We start from the raw sequence: 16184 nt of genomic DNA, 5'->3' as shown, positions 1-16184 counted from the left end.
CAGATATTTTCATTGAGGAGGCACGTCAGGGTATACGAGGAGGTACCCAAAAGAATCAGAAGCCTTCTTCTGGTGGGCAGGACATTACTAGTACAGGTGTCTGTTGCTAAGTAAATGTCTACAGAACTCTTCTGAGATGGCATGCCAGCCAACGTTGTTGGGGAAGGTTATGTTTAGGTCTGATGCTTTTTCAACAAGTTGCTCAGTTTTTTTCGTATTTTGTGATGGCTGCCTCATATGAACAACCTTGAACTGTGACATTTTATACTTTTCTATTGCTTAAAACACTCATAAAAAAGGTAAGACTTAGCGAGATCGGGTGAATACGAAGGGTGAGGCAAGAGTGTCATGCCATTTTTCATCAAAAATTGCTTAACACTCAGTGTTGTGTGGGCAAACAGGTGATAGCTTCTTCTATCAATACACAAAGTTTGTCAGCACTGGCCAGGACTCACAATCTAACCTCCAAATTACCCTGTGAGTATATATCTTTTGGTGTGTGTGTGGGAGGAACTCACACAAACATGGAGAGAACATCCAAATTCCATCATGCTCTTGTCAGATTTGAACCCAGTGATGCAAAGCAACAATGCTATTCACTAAGGCAGTATCTATCTATCTATCTATCTATCTATCTATCTATCTATCTATCTATCTATCTATCTATCTATCTCCTATCTATCTCGTATCTATGTATCTATCTATCTATCTCATATCTATCTATATCATATCTATCTATCTATCTATCTATCTATCTATCTATCTCATATCTATCTCATATCTATCATCTATCTAACTATCTCATATCTATCATCTATCTATCTCATATCTATCATCTATCTATCTATCTCCTATCTATCTCCTATCTATCTATCTATCTCTCTTATATCTATCTCTCTCTCTCATATCTATCTATCTCTCTATCTATCTATATATCTAATATCTATCTATCTATCTATCTGTCTCATATCTATCTATCTCTCTCTCATATCTATCTATCTCATATCTATCTATCTCATATCTATCTATCTTATATCTATCTATCTCTCTCATATCTATCTATCTCTCATATCTATCTATCTATCTATCTATCTATCTATCTATCTATCTATCTATCTATCTATCTCTCATATCTATCTATCTCTCTCATATCTATCTATCTCTCTCTCATATCTATCTATCTCATATCTATCTATCTCATATCTATCTATCTCATATCTATCTATCTTATATCTATCTATCTCTCTCATATCTATCTATCTCTCATATCTATCTATCTATCTATCTCTCATATCTCTCATATCTATCTATCTATCTATCTATCTATCTCATATCTATCTATCTCATATCTATCTATCTATCTATCTATCTATCTATCTATCTAATATCTATCTATCTCATATCTATCTATCTATCTATCTATCTATCTATCTATCTATCTCATATCTATCTATCTATCGCATATCTATCTATCTATCTATCTATCTATCTATCTATCTATCTCATATCTATCTAATTTTTTATGCACATACATAAACGGTCAAAAGTTTTAGAACATCTCAACTTTTCCAGTTTTTATTGATATTTACACAGTTTTATTTCTCAAATGTCCTTTGAAATGAAAGCATAGAACAAATAAACAAGTTACAGTGGTTTTACATGGGCATATTTGCATGTGTATTTGCTCATAGAATAGAACCCCAATCAGTTCATTCTTATTTTCAGTTTTACACGGGAATTCCACTTGAAAAAAAAAAACACAGCATGCTCTATTTCAGTGTGCATTTATGTACCAAAGGCCCTATTGGAGCCATTGTGGGGTGTGCGCAAATGTGAGCCAGAGACCTGCATGATTGCATAATACCCTGTGCAACTTTGCATGGAGAAGAACTCATTGGGGACTAATTAAATTAATTAGCCTTTTTTACTTAGGACACGGCTGTTTCCGCCCCACGAGAATGGTCCCTGTCAGTGTGAAAAGTACAGTAAAATGCATAGAAATGCGTGCTACAGTGCGATGTTCATGGTGCAAAAACATCGCACTATCAAGTGCGTTTTGTGCATAACCTTAAAATGAATAAGTCGCCCCTCTAACTACTTTACACAATGGAGGTATTCTTTCTACAATTGCATTCAGATATTGTTTAGAAATTTCTTCCCAACATTGTTGGAGAAGTTCCCACAAATGTGCTGCACTTGTAGGTTGCTTTGCTTTCACCCTTCTGTCCAGTTCATCCCAAACAAGCTTAATGGGGTTTAAGTCTAGATACTGTGCAGGCTATTCTATTCTTGTCTTCCTATGTAGTTCTGACAACTTGAAGTCTGTTTTGGATTCTTGTCTTGCTGTAATATGAATGTCTGACAAACTAGGTGTACACCAGAGGGTGTTGCATGGCATATCATAATGCTTTGCTAGCCCCTTTTGTTCAGTGTGCCAGTCACTGTGTGCAGTTTGCCAACCCTGAAACTCGCAAAAGAGCCCCAGAACATCACTCTTCCTCCTTTATGTCTGACAGTTGGGGGTCACACATGCAGGAACCATCCTATCACCTACTTGACAGCATACAAAAGCTCTGTGTGATGTGACCTCTTTGGTACATTTTGATTCATCAGTCTATAAGACCTTCCTCAACTCTTCAGTAGTCCACTGGAGGTGCTGCTTGGCTGAGGCAAGTCTTTTTTAATTTTGTAATCTTACTAATAATGCCCCTGTCAGACCTGCAGATAGAAGTCTTCTCTTCACAGCTGAAATGGAAATGTGTTTATTTTTGCTACATTAAGCTGTGCTTGTAGATCTTGTGCTGTGAGGCGCTGATCATGCAAATTGTTGACTTTCAAAAACTTATCATCTAATTTTATAGTGGCCTTTGGTCTACCAGAACTTTTCTTGTCAGTATTCTCCAGTTTCTGAGTGCCTTTTGATGGTATAAGAAACTGTACTGACTGCTGCCTTGGTTTATTGGCTGTTTCTCTGTAGGGCAGACCTACACTTCTAAGGGCTTATTTACACGAGCATATATCAGCCACCGTTTTCACGACCTGACGAGATATGCTACGATGTGATGCATTGGATTCAAATGCATCAGATCACATAGGCGTATTCTGGCGGAGTAAAAGCGCCCAGCCGGCCAATATAGCATCGGGCGCTTTTACGCTGGGCAGCAAAGATAGTCCTGGAACAATCTTTCTGCCTGGAATACATCGGCTGCTGCAGAGGCTCCTTTGGGAGCCAATGACAGCAGCCCAAGAAGGGTGGGAGGGAGTTTAGCAGCGTGACTGCTAAACTCCTTCCCCCTTCTCTCCTCCTCTCTCCTCCCCTCTGGCTGTTTGTAATGCGAGGTGGCAGGACGGGACGGAGCTAAGCTCTTCCCCCACTCCTACCCCTACCATTGCTGGCTGGGAACAAGGGGTGTGGAGGGCACGGGGCTTAGCTCTGCTCCCCTCCCGACCCCTCCCATTGCAAACATCCAGAGGGTAGAAGAGAGGAGGTAAGCTGAAGAGGCGGAGGGAAGGGGGGGGGAAACACTGCAGCCTCGGCGTATAAGCGCTGGGCCTGGGCCATCTGAACGGGCACACAAACTTTAGATTTGTGTGTCAATTTACAGGTTTTGTATGGAGCCTGTTGTCTCTTAATGATGCAGCCCCCTTTTTGCATTTATGTTTTTTCCTCCCCCATTTTTAAAAATCATAATTTATCAATCGCCATTTTCAGTGTGTCTTGTTTCTATGTCAAACAAACCGCTACAAAAATGACATGATAACTTTATTTTATGGGTCAGTACAATTACTACGATATCAAACTTGTATAGTTTTTTTTTGCTGTACTACTTTAATTTTTTTTCAAAAACATTTAATTTTTTAAGATTATTTTCTGCCGCTATCTTTTTTTATTTTTCTGTCAACGTAGTGCATGGTCTCATTTTTTGCGGGATGTCCTGCAGTTTACGATAGTACCAATTCGGAATATATATGACTTTTTGATCACTTTTTATTGCATTTTTTCTGTGAGACAGGGTGACTAAAGGAGTGAATTTCTGGCGTTCTTTATTTCTTTTTTTCGGACAATGTTCACCGTACGGGTTAAATAATGCACTATTTTGATAGATCGCACTTTTACAGACATAGCGATACCAAATATGTGTATCTTTTTATGATTTAGATTTTTTTATTATAGATATGGCAGAATGGGGGTGATTTAAACTTTTTATTACTTTTTTTACAATTAAGAAAAAAACTTTATTGATCTTATTTAGATTTTTTTTTGTTTTTGTTTAAGCTCCCCTGGGGTACAACAACTAGTGATGCTTTGATTGCTCCTGCAGTATGGCGTAGTGCTATAGCATTACATCATACTGCAATTTAACAGGCAGCTTATCAAATTACCCCACAGGTAGGGCTAAATAGGCTGTCTGCTAAGGCAGCCCTGGGGCCTTTCAGAAGGACCCCAGCTGCCATGACACCCGTATGGCTCCCTGCAATCCCACGTGGGGGGGGGCATACAGAACCCGACGCTGCAAGACGTAAATGTACGTCCTGGAGTAGGAAGGGTTTAAGGGCTATAATTGTCTATAGACTGCCTTTGGTTAATTGCCTTTTTCTTGCCATTATGATAGCAATGTGCTCCGTCGTGAAGAGCAAAATGGTCCGAATCCTGCCATAGAGGATGTTGTAATGTAGTCTGTTCCAACATTAGTCATATAGAATCAGATGGTATGAAAGTAATCTGCAAAAGTTGAGACACCTGTAAGAATAGTTTGTATACAATTTCAAACCATAATTTGCTTTCTGTGCTACAGAGCAGCTGTCCTTGACGTGTTCTCTGATAAAAGCCCTTTTGGTTAACTCCTTAGTGACCAACCCATAGTGTTTTTATGTCCTGCCCAAGTGGGCTTTATTCCCTGAGGATGTAAAAACGTGTCCTGCAGGGAATAAAGCCACGTGGGCTATGGACGTGACAGCTGCATGCTGTCGGTGCCCGTAGGCCTTGCCATGGGTCCTGTAAGTAGATTAGGGCCACAATGGGTATGTTTCTGAACACGGGACAAATGCAGGGATCCATTTTGGGGTGAACGTCTTCATTCCTATATACACTGTACAAAAAAACTGTTTTTAAATTGACAAAATTGCCAAAAAATGAAAATCGTAATTTTTTCCTTCTGCTTTGCTTAGATTCATTCAAATACTGTGGGGTCAAAATGGCCAGTAAACTCCTAGATGAATTCGTTAAGGAGTCTAGTTTTCAAAATGGGGTCATTTGAGGGGGTTCCTTATCGTTTTGGCCACTCAATGGTTCTATAAGTGGGCAATGGGGCCTAGAATTTATACAGTTGTACCCTGAAATCCATGGATGTTCCCTCCATTTATAGGCCTAGCCATGTGTCCTGTAAGTAGATTAGGGCCACAACGGGTATGTTTCGGAACACGGGACAAACAGGGGTATCCATTTTGGGGTGAAAGTCTTCATTTATATGTGTGCCGTACAAAAAAAACCCAGTTTTTAAATTGACACAATTGCCCAAAAAGTGAAAATCATTTTTCCTACTGCTTTGCTATTCAAAAATTGTTAGGTTAAAATACACAGTACAACCCTAGATAAATTCCTTAAGGGGTCTAGTTTTCAAAATGGGGCCATTGGTGGAGGTTCTCTATAGTTTTGGGCGCTCAAGAACTCTAGAAGTGTGGTATGGGGTATAAAAGGCCTTCAAGCAAAATTTATGTTCTGAAAGCCACCGACTACTTCTTTCATTTTGGGCCATGTTGTGCATCCAGATATAAGATTAGGGCCACAATGGGTATACTTCTGAAAACAGGACAAACAGGGGTATCCATTTTGTGGTACAAGTCTTCCTTCATATGTGTGCTGTACAAAAGAAGCTGTTTTTAAAATGACAGAATTGCCAAAAGAACGAAAATCACAATTTTTTTCCTTTTGCTTTGTTTGAATTCATTCAAAAACTGTGGGATCAAAATGGGCAGTACACCCCTAGATAAATTCATTAAGGAGTCTAGTTTTCAAAGTGGGGTCATTTGTGGGGGTTCTCTACAAGAGCTCAACAAGTGTGCTATGGGGCCTAAAAGGCCTTCAAAGAAAATTTCTGCTCTGAAAGCCACTGACTACTCGTTTTATTTTGGGCCCCGTTGTGCATCCATACATGAGATTAGGTATGGGTAATGGGTATGTCTCTGAGCACAGGACAAACAGGGGTATCCATTTTGGGGTGTAAATCCTCATTTCCATGTAAACTATAGGAAAAAAAATATGTCTTTAAACTGACATATTTGCAAAAATATGAAATTTTACTTTTTCTCCTCTAAATTGAATTAATTCCTGAAAAAAAACTGTGGGTTCAAAATACACCAGACACCCCTCAGTGAATACATTAAGGGGTGTAGTTTTTGAAATGGGGTCATTTGTGGGTGTATCTATCATTCTGACACCTATGAGCCTTTGCAATCTTGGCTTGGTGTAGGAAAACAGTGTTTCTCAAAATGCAGAAAAGTTAAATTTGTACGTCTCCTATATGGTTAAAAAAACATAATTTTTTTTCAAATGTGCATCCAGAATAAAGTAAACAGATGGAAATATTTATCATAGCAAAAGTTTGTGCAGTATGTTTGCACATATTTGATATATTAAATTGAAAATGTGAAAAAGCGATAATTTTAGTGGCACTTTTAATAAATATACACAAATTATATCGGACTATTTTCACCACCTAAATGAAGTACAATATGTGGTGAAAAAAATATCAGAATCACTGGGATATGCAAAACCTTTACGGAGCTATTCTATGCTAAAGTGACACGTCACATTTCCAAAATTTGGCCTCGTCATTAAGGCACAAATAGGCTTGGTCACTAAGGGGTTAAAATGATAAATTCAGACTATTGTTGCATTTCAGGTTAACATTTTATAATATTTTATGTTTTTAACTTCCTTTTAAACTTTTGAACCATTTCACTTTATTTGTTAGACTTGAACTGTATAATTGTAAAAAAAAAATCACTGGAAAGATGTTGCTGTTCTAAAACCTTTGTCCGGTGGTGTATATGTTAATGTTAACGATTACCTTGATACTTTAGGGGAATATACAAGCTGTTATGAGATGGTTTCAGCACAATGGAGGGCAGCACTGAATAGAAACCAAGAGACTGAATCAATGAACTTTAGAGCAGTTGTCCAGTTTTCAGACAATTGTTTTGTAACTATAGCTGCAGATGTAATAGAAGCTAATAAGAACACATCTGGAACTCGTTAGGCTAAATAGACTTTTAAACAGGGTTGCGTTTGGGTACCTGCGCAAACAGCATGTGCCGCAAACACAAAAAGTACAATAAATTACACCAATATGTGCACCAAAAGCCTCAATCATTGCACAAATACTTTGCTCTGAGTTGCACGCAAAAATGCATTCTCTTGTGTAAAGTGGCCCTAAGAGCTCCTTCAGATGCGTTTGCACTCCCTCATAGACTGCTATGCTATAGAGCATGTTGTGGTTTTTTGTTTTTTTTTACGTGTGCGAAATGCACACACAAAAGCAAAAGTGAGAATTAACCCTTTCCAATCCACTGTCTGACGTCTTAAGACATTCTGATTGAAGGCTGTACAGCTCCGATGTCGGAAGACGTCCGGCAGGGTATTCTTACTGTAGATTACTGGCCGCTCTGTTGTCAGGGGCCTCTCCAGCATGTCACACACCTCAGTACTGGCTCTAGCCAGCACATGGCACAATTGTATAATGGCAGAAGGGGAAAGCCCCCTAGGAAACCCTGAATCCAAAATTGGATTGCAAATGGCTAACCCATTGTCAACAATGGATTCTATTGTCTAAGTATTTCAACTTCAAATATGACTATATGGTCAATGCTGTTGCAGGAAATAGTGGCACACACACTAGAATGACAGTATACACATGATGGCATACAACCTACAGAAGGGGCACCACATATCTGCCTCTCATCTCTGATCCTGTGAATATCCTGACGGTGTTGATGTGGCAGAGCCATGCACTATCATTAACCCTCTAATTGAGGATTAGTAGAAGATCTGTAACGATGACTCGGAGGCATCCGAATGTTTAATATTGGTTAAATATGCGCGGACAGAACTGCCTAAAATTCTTCCTGAGAACAAGGACTTCACTGTTTTGTCTAATGGTTCATTTTCTTTATAAATGCCGCAAAAAGAATCATTTACATCATGTTATCGAATGCGAAGGAAAAGGATAAGAAAGGAAGGAAGAATGGGCGCTCGGCTCAAACATACAGCCCATCCCTGAGATTCAGCGACCAAATGAATCATGGTACAGCATGAAAAGCAGCCTGTCGGAGGAGGTCAGAGCACAAGGCAGAGCAGTGGAGTATTCATATACTTTAGACAGGGATCAAGAACTTCTACCTCATTATAGCAAATAAGGTCCGCCTCCTCCACCCCTTTCCTTAAAGAAAAAAGGATAAAAGTATTGTTAATATGTTTAAAGAGGTTTTCTGGGAGTAAGCTATTGATTATCCTTGGGAGAGGTCATCAATATCAGATCAGTGGGGTCCATGGCCTCTTCAAACAGCTGATCGGCGGGGAACCTGAGGGGCGGATGGTTTTATATCGATGACTAGTGTTGAGCAAACTGAACCAGTTAAACCCTTTTTTAGGTCAAACTTAACTCAAAGACCAGTTCACAGCAAACTCACATTTTGGGTGGCTCATGCCCGCATAGTTACTAAAGGTGCTGGTTCTCCTCTGGCTCAGTGGTTAGCACTGTTGTCCTGGAGTCCTAGGCTCAAATCTAACCAGGGACAACATCTGCATGGAGTTTTTATGTTCTCCCTGTGTTTGTGTGGGTTTCCTCCCACATTCCAAAAACATAATATGTCAATAAAGATTGTGAACACTGAGCCACCAGACAACCACCATATTGCAATTGGAAGTTCCAATTCAAACCAAACATTTTTTCTGAACTTTGGTCGATGCAGAAGTTCCTTCATCTCTACGGATGAGCTTTCCTAAAGATAGTTTTTAAAAAAAAAAAATCTTAGTCCCGTAGAACCCATTTAAGCTCCATGCAAAAATTATCCATTTTTGTCCATTATTTCCCCAGCTCTAAATGCAGACTGAGAATGTGACAGTGCTCTCTCCCTCTTCTCTAGCAGAAAGTCTCAGCACTATGTCAAGCACCTAATTATATCCAGGGCTAATAGTAACAGTTGGAAGCCTGGAGAATTGCCATGGTCACGCTCTTGATATGGTTTTAAATATGACAAATCATACTGTGAAGGACAGATAATCCCTTAGAGTGTACATTATGTTGACAAATGTATTTACCCCCACCAGTCCTGTGCCGTCAGGTGATGTGTGAGCATTCGGTATAAAGGAGAGCATCACACATCATATCCCAGTACAAAAACCATCAGATGCCCCCAAGTGTAGAGCTGACAACGGGGTCTGGTGGGGGGATGTCACCAGGTGTAGTGCTGACAACAGAGTCTGGTGGGGGGATGTCCCCAGGTGTAGTGCTGACAACAGGGTCTGGTGGGGGGATGTCACCAGGTGTAGAGCTGACAACAGGGTCTGGTGGGGGGATGTGACCAGGTGTAGTGCTGACAACGGGGTCTTGTGGGGGGATGTCACCAGGTGTAGAGCTGACAACGGGGTCTGACGATGGGATGTAACCAACCAATCAGTACAGGACATCACAGTTTTTGGACCTTCCAGAGTCCACTGTTGGCCATGATATTGAGGGGTTGGAGACCATCTGGTGTGTGCGGTGCCACCACATTCAGGGAGACCTCGTAAACTGACAGAACGTGGACAACAAAGCCTTGTAGGAGCTGTGAAGACATCACACACATCATCTGCCCTCGTTCAGGTAGTCTCACAGGCCATTGGGACATCCATTAACACCAGAACCATCTGTAGGGAACTGCAAGTGAAGAGTTACCATGGATGAGCAGCTGCACACAAGCCCAACATCACAGCAGTGAATGCACAGTGGTGCCTGCGATGGGGCTTGGAGCGTCGTTCTTGGATTGTAAATGAGTGAAAGCAAGTGTAAATGAGTGGGAGCACCTGATTGGATGGCCACACTTCGATAAGCAGTTGCATGGAGAACTGTTTTTTTTCTGCATCCCAGTCATCCAACTATATATTGACACATTTTGTCTACCTTCATAACATATGGCAGGTGTCAAGTGAACATTTTGACACCTGCTCATGTGAATAGCCCTGCATAATAAGAAATTAGCATATTGAATTATCAGAAGCATATGCTAAAACAATTAGTTAACACACCATCATTCAGCTCACACCCAACAGGGGCTCCACATTAAAGCAATGCAGTGTGATATACAGGAGCCCCTGATGTAGATAGCAGATATTAGTTAATGTGTCATCTGCTATCTGGACCTTTGTTCTTTATTTCTATACACTCACAAGAGCAGCATAAAATCTGCTGTGTTTACTCATCATTGATGGATTTAGACAGAGCGGTCGTAGATTGTTTCGAGAGCAGAGTCTAAGAGAACCACTTCACTAAGCACATTGATTATGCACAATCACATCTACAGGGAACTCCCGGCTGAATTATGTAGAAGTATGTTCTTCCTATGAACACAACCAAGACATTTCATGCATAGGGAAACGAGCGGAGTAATTAATGCGGCACAGATTGATGTTTCGTAAAGTTTTTATTCTGATTAGTGGATGTATTTCAAACGATATGAGCATCGGTCCCATGAAACACGACCATCTGTGAGTGGTGGATAAAGATTGATAGAATTTCACTCCAGAGGAGAAGAACACATGAAAGTCAACGGGAAGTCTTTATGTCACCGAATCTACATCAAGTAAGGCTTTACATCACTAAATAATCTGTTAATTTTCAAAGTTTGTTTTGGGACATGAAAAGAAGAGAACTCGGTAGACACTGACTGATGATACAAAGTGTCTGAATGAGAGTCATCAGAAGATACAAATGTTACCACTGGACCCCATTGCAATTATTACTGGTTGCTGATCCATTGGCCAACATGGACATGGAGCACCACACAACAGTGGGGTTGGCACAATACCAAAAGCTGAGGCGGCAAGGCTTGAGAGTCGATTAGATCACTTGATTGGATCAAGACCAACATTACCCATCGAGGGTGAGTGGTGGGGGACATCCAGTTGGCATATTTAGAGCACCAGGAGCCAGAGATGAGAAGAGCTTTGGGTGAGAGGAGGAATGTATGGAAAAGAAAACCGATAGAGTCAATGGGGCTGCAGATGCAGAGCCATGCAGTCATCCTTGCTGACTGCATCCACTGACCACCAAAATTTATTTCTTAATTTTTTTTTTTAGTCCCCATAGGCTTGAACTTGCGATCATTTGTTCACTTATATAGTATAATAACAACAAGGTATAACAAACATTACCAGCGCTCCAGTGCTAGAGTAGTGAGGGTAAGATGATATAGCAGTGTAACAGGAGGGAAAAAGATTACCACTTACTTCAAAGGGGTGCCTTGTAATCAGCACCCCTGAATCCCAGAAGGCAGGCAAAAATCGTTAAGTAGAACAAGGAAAAGATCCTTTATTGGAATGCGACGCGTTTTGGCCTGTTCACAGGCCTTTCTTAAGCACCGGTGCCTGTTATATACCGGCCCGGTGTCGTCGGGTGAGTCTTTTTCCCAGCTTTTTCTACCTTATTGCTATCCTTCCATCGTCTGGAGCGCGATCCACTTTTTTACTATTCATACAGTATAATGTAATATCACAGTATTACATTATACAACATTTTGACAGACAGTCTATGAAGGTGAGCCACAGGCAAGCCTTTGACAGACATTTATTCATGGAAGACATGGGGGCATTTAGAAGTCCCCCGGCTATGATGGCAACCAAATGGCACCCCATGATCGCATCATGGGGGGTTATTTGGACCCCCAACAATGATTGGGGGTATTTAAATGTCACTGTCAGAATTTTTTGTGCCATTTAGTGATTTAACAGCTGTGATCAGGCTTTAGCTCAGAGGTAGGGAGGATACACAGGAACAATAAAGCCCTATAGTCCACGTTATCTCTATGTCGCCCGTCCTTGAAATTGGGAGCTCTCCGGAGCAGGAAAAGGGGTAGGGGTCACTCAACAAACACTCTGGCAGACAAAACTACTCAAGATAGAAAATGAAAAATTGTAGCAGCATACAAGAGGGCTCATAAAATCATAAAAATCTTTATTCCTCCATGATCAATCCATAAAAAGTGGGGAAGCTACGTTTCGGCCCACGTGAGGCCTTTTTCATGTGGGTTGAAACGTAGCTTCCCCACTTTTTTATGGATTGATCATGGAGGAATAAAGATTATTATGATTTTTATGAGCCCTCTTGTATGCTGCTACAATTTTTCATTTTCTTTTGGATTGTACGTTAGAGTCTGGAGGCTCAGGCTCTGTGGTTTGTGGCTGGTATCTATTCACCTCCCCCTGTTGGGGTCTGCATTGAGTGTTGCTGTCTCTCTTTTTTTCTAAAACTACTCAAGAAGATAGCTTAGCCTAGATGCACCCGCATATTATCCTTGTGGGTATGACAATTACATACCTGTGTGCGGTGATCCTTTTAATGGACGGACGCACAGGAAAAAGACGCCTGTGATGTGAATGGGTACCTGCTTTGGTGGGTCTCTCTATACAGAATTATTTGGGGGTTGCTCTCACTCAGAGGGATTTAGTGTCTCACTCGTTCGCTCATGCATTTCACATGCGGTAGGGATGTCTCTCCTTCTCCTCCATATTAGCCACAAGGAAACTAGAGGTGTCTCTCTGCGCCTCTGAGGTTTCTCCAATGGATCGGGGAAGAGGGAAGATCCTCAGTTCCAACATGGTGAGCCTCTCCTTCTTCTCCATTTTCAATGCAGAGAAGCTAAAGGTGCTTCCCTGCATCACTGTGGGTCCACCTCCAGCAGCATGGGTAGATGGATGATCATCAACAACCTCTCCCACTCTCAAACACTCACTTTTATAACCTCACTTGTACCACATGACACAGTAGGATAGATACATTCAGCAGACAGAGCTGACAGGCAATGGTTTTATTGGAGATGCCTCAGACGCTGCAACTGTGCAACATACATACAGAAAATTTGCATGATAGATTTGCACAGTGCACCTACATGAGACAAAACATGTATGACATTTATGGAGGGGAACCAGGATGTTGTTCTGGGACACTACACATGGTGATGGCAAAATCGCTAGAGGAGTTTAAGAAGAGACTAGAAGTCTTTCTAGAGCGCTGTGATATTACAGGATATAGACATTAGGTGACCAGCGGGGTTGTTGATCCGGGTCTTGGAGTTGGGTATCAAACGTTGATCCAGGGATTATTCTGACTGACCTAATGGAGTCGGGAAGGAATTTTTCCCTCCAAATGAGCTAAATTGGCATCTGCCTCATTGGGGTTATTTTGCCTTCCTCTGGATCAACATGAAGGGGGGTAGAAACAGGCTAAACTAGATGGACATCATCTTCATTCAGCCCAACATACTATGTTACTATGAATCAATCACAGCTATTCAATGAATGGCTGTGATTGGTTCATCAATCAAAGGCACAGCTTCCCGGAGACGGGGTTTTTCAAAATCCTGACGAAGAAGCTATGCCAGAAAATCAAGTGCCGGGGAGCTTCGGGAGGCGTGCGTTGGAGCGGACAGCACCTCTTAGGTGATGTGTTACTTTTTTTTTGTTTGTTTTTTAGGCAGCTAGGGCTTATTTTCAGGCTTTTACAGTAGGATTTTCTACTTTAAAAGTTGCATTGCACCACATGAAAACTGTGTTTTTGTGCGATGCGATGCAACAGAAAGGAAGGGGCCATAGGGAAACATGGACTACAAAACATCGCAAATTGCAGCTGTGTAAAGCATGCCACAAATTTGTATTCTCACAATGTAGCAGCTTTCAAAACATCGCTCATATGATGGAACCCATTGAAAAGCATGGGCTTTACATACATGTGATTTGTAGCAGTATCGCATTGCAAGAAAATCATGTGATTTTTTTGTCGCCCATTTGGAAGCGGCCTTATACAAACTCCTGTGCTATAGAACAGAGTTTGAGTACCCCAAGAAAAAAAAAAGTTCATGTGAAACTGCGCTCTGTAGCGGCGAGCATAGTTGCGCATACAGCCATGGGTTTTCTCTTAAATATGCAACTATGCAAAGTCAGCAATCAACAGGATTAAACATTTACATAATGACCAAGATGATAGTAGACTCAGTCCTGGATCTATCTCTTGGAGATATTATTCTGAAAGTTAACATGGAGAGAGATCGTTCCTTCTCACATTCATTCCATGTCATTATCACATTGCAGATCGAATCCCTATTAGTTATATTAACCTCTTTTCACTGACTAGACTATCTAAAATTTAATTTTTTATTACAAATTATTTAAAAACATATATAGGGTACCAAAAACCACCTAGACATAGACAACGACACACTGATGTCAGTACATAACTGACGAGAGAACTCTCTTGGTACGTGAGTTAATTCAACCAGGTTCCTGAAAAGTATTAAGGTTTGACAATGTCTTCTAAACCCTATGTTAAATCTCTTGCAAGCTGCGGTTTGTTGTTAGGGACCCAGCTCATAGGTAGACTCACAATAGTTACTAAGGAGTCAGAATGAGGAAGGTGGTCCAAAACAATGGTAACTAAAGTGAACCACCAGAAAGTGATAACCAACATAGGGTTTAGAAGAAGTTGTCAAACTTTAATACTTTTCAGGAACCTGGTTGAATTAACTCACGTGCCTATCAGGGTTCTCTCATCAGTTATATATGATATCAGTGTGTTGCTGTCTAACTGATGAGAGAACCCTGATAGGCACGTGAGTTAATTCAACCAGGTTCCTGAAAAGTATTAAAGTTTGACAACTTCTTCTAAACCCTATGTTGGTTTTCACTTTCTGGTGGTTCACTTTAGTTACCATTGTTTTGGACCACCGTGCTCATTCTGACTGCTTAGTAACTATTGTGAGTCTACCTATGGGCTGGGTCCCTAACAACAAACCGCAGCCGGAAAGAGATTTAACATAGGGTTTAGAAGACGTTGTCAAACCCTAATACTTTTCAGGAACCTGGTTGAATTAACTCACGTGCCGATCAGGGTTCTCTCGTCAGTTATGTACTGATATCAGTGTGTCGTTGTCTATGTCTGGGTGTTTTGTTCTTTGGTACCCTATATATGTTTTTAAATAATTTCTAATAAAAATTGAATTTTACAGAGTCTAGTCATGAAAAAAGGGTTAATACGCTTTAGACTACTTCAGCCTTTGTGAAAAAACCTATTAGTCACATTAGTGTAATTTATTCAGTGCGACGTACTCCTATGCATTTATTATACCAGTAAAGTCACACAATGGTATGATGGAAGGACTGGAGCGTGGATTGTGCGAGGGATAAATGGATGCACCAGAAAATAGGTTACAGAACACAAATAACAGCAAGAATAAGCAATCCATATCCAGTAAAATACACAACGGAGTCCATATTTCCGGCCGTTGAATTACCGCTTCAGTATTGCATAAAATTTCTATTTAGTGAACAGAGTCCAGCTTATATGGACTGGACTCATCACTGACTTTATGACCATGGAGATGGGGACTGGATGAAGACTATGGTGACAAAATATGGGTAAAGGCGGTTTCAGACGAATGTATTTGCAGAGGCATTTCCGCACGTGAACATAATGCAACGAAGCGATGCCTTCACTTTCAATAGATCCGTTCAGACGGACGTGTTTTTTTCTGCACAAAATCTTCATCCGAGAAAAGGTAGGTCCTGCTCTATCTATGACCGTGTTACACAGAAAGCTGCCATAGACTTCTATGGCAGCTCAAAAAAAGGGAGGGGAAAAGAAGTCAGCTCGCCCTAATTAGGCATCTAATTGGCAATTCAATTAAAATTTATTTGAAAATACGTACCATACTTGTGAAGTATTTGTGCATATGATCATCTGCATCTGCCCTAAGGCCATATTTACAAAGGGGCAATGCAAATTGCGCCTGGCATTCTCAGAAGCAGCACTCATTGCACAGAACAGTATGTGTGCTGTGTATTGTGTAAGACATCACACATTACATATCTTGACACACCACTAAAGGTGTCAGAGGAGGATGCCAGGAATCATTCTGACCAACAGCCACTACAGTCA

This window comes from Eleutherodactylus coqui, chromosome 8 (genome assembly GCF_035609145.1).
Source record: "Eleutherodactylus coqui strain aEleCoq1 chromosome 8, aEleCoq1.hap1, whole genome shotgun sequence".
Classification (NCBI taxonomy): Eukaryota; Metazoa; Chordata; class Amphibia; order Anura; family Eleutherodactylidae; genus Eleutherodactylus; species Eleutherodactylus coqui.
Note: the sequence above shows the minus strand (reverse complement) of the source record.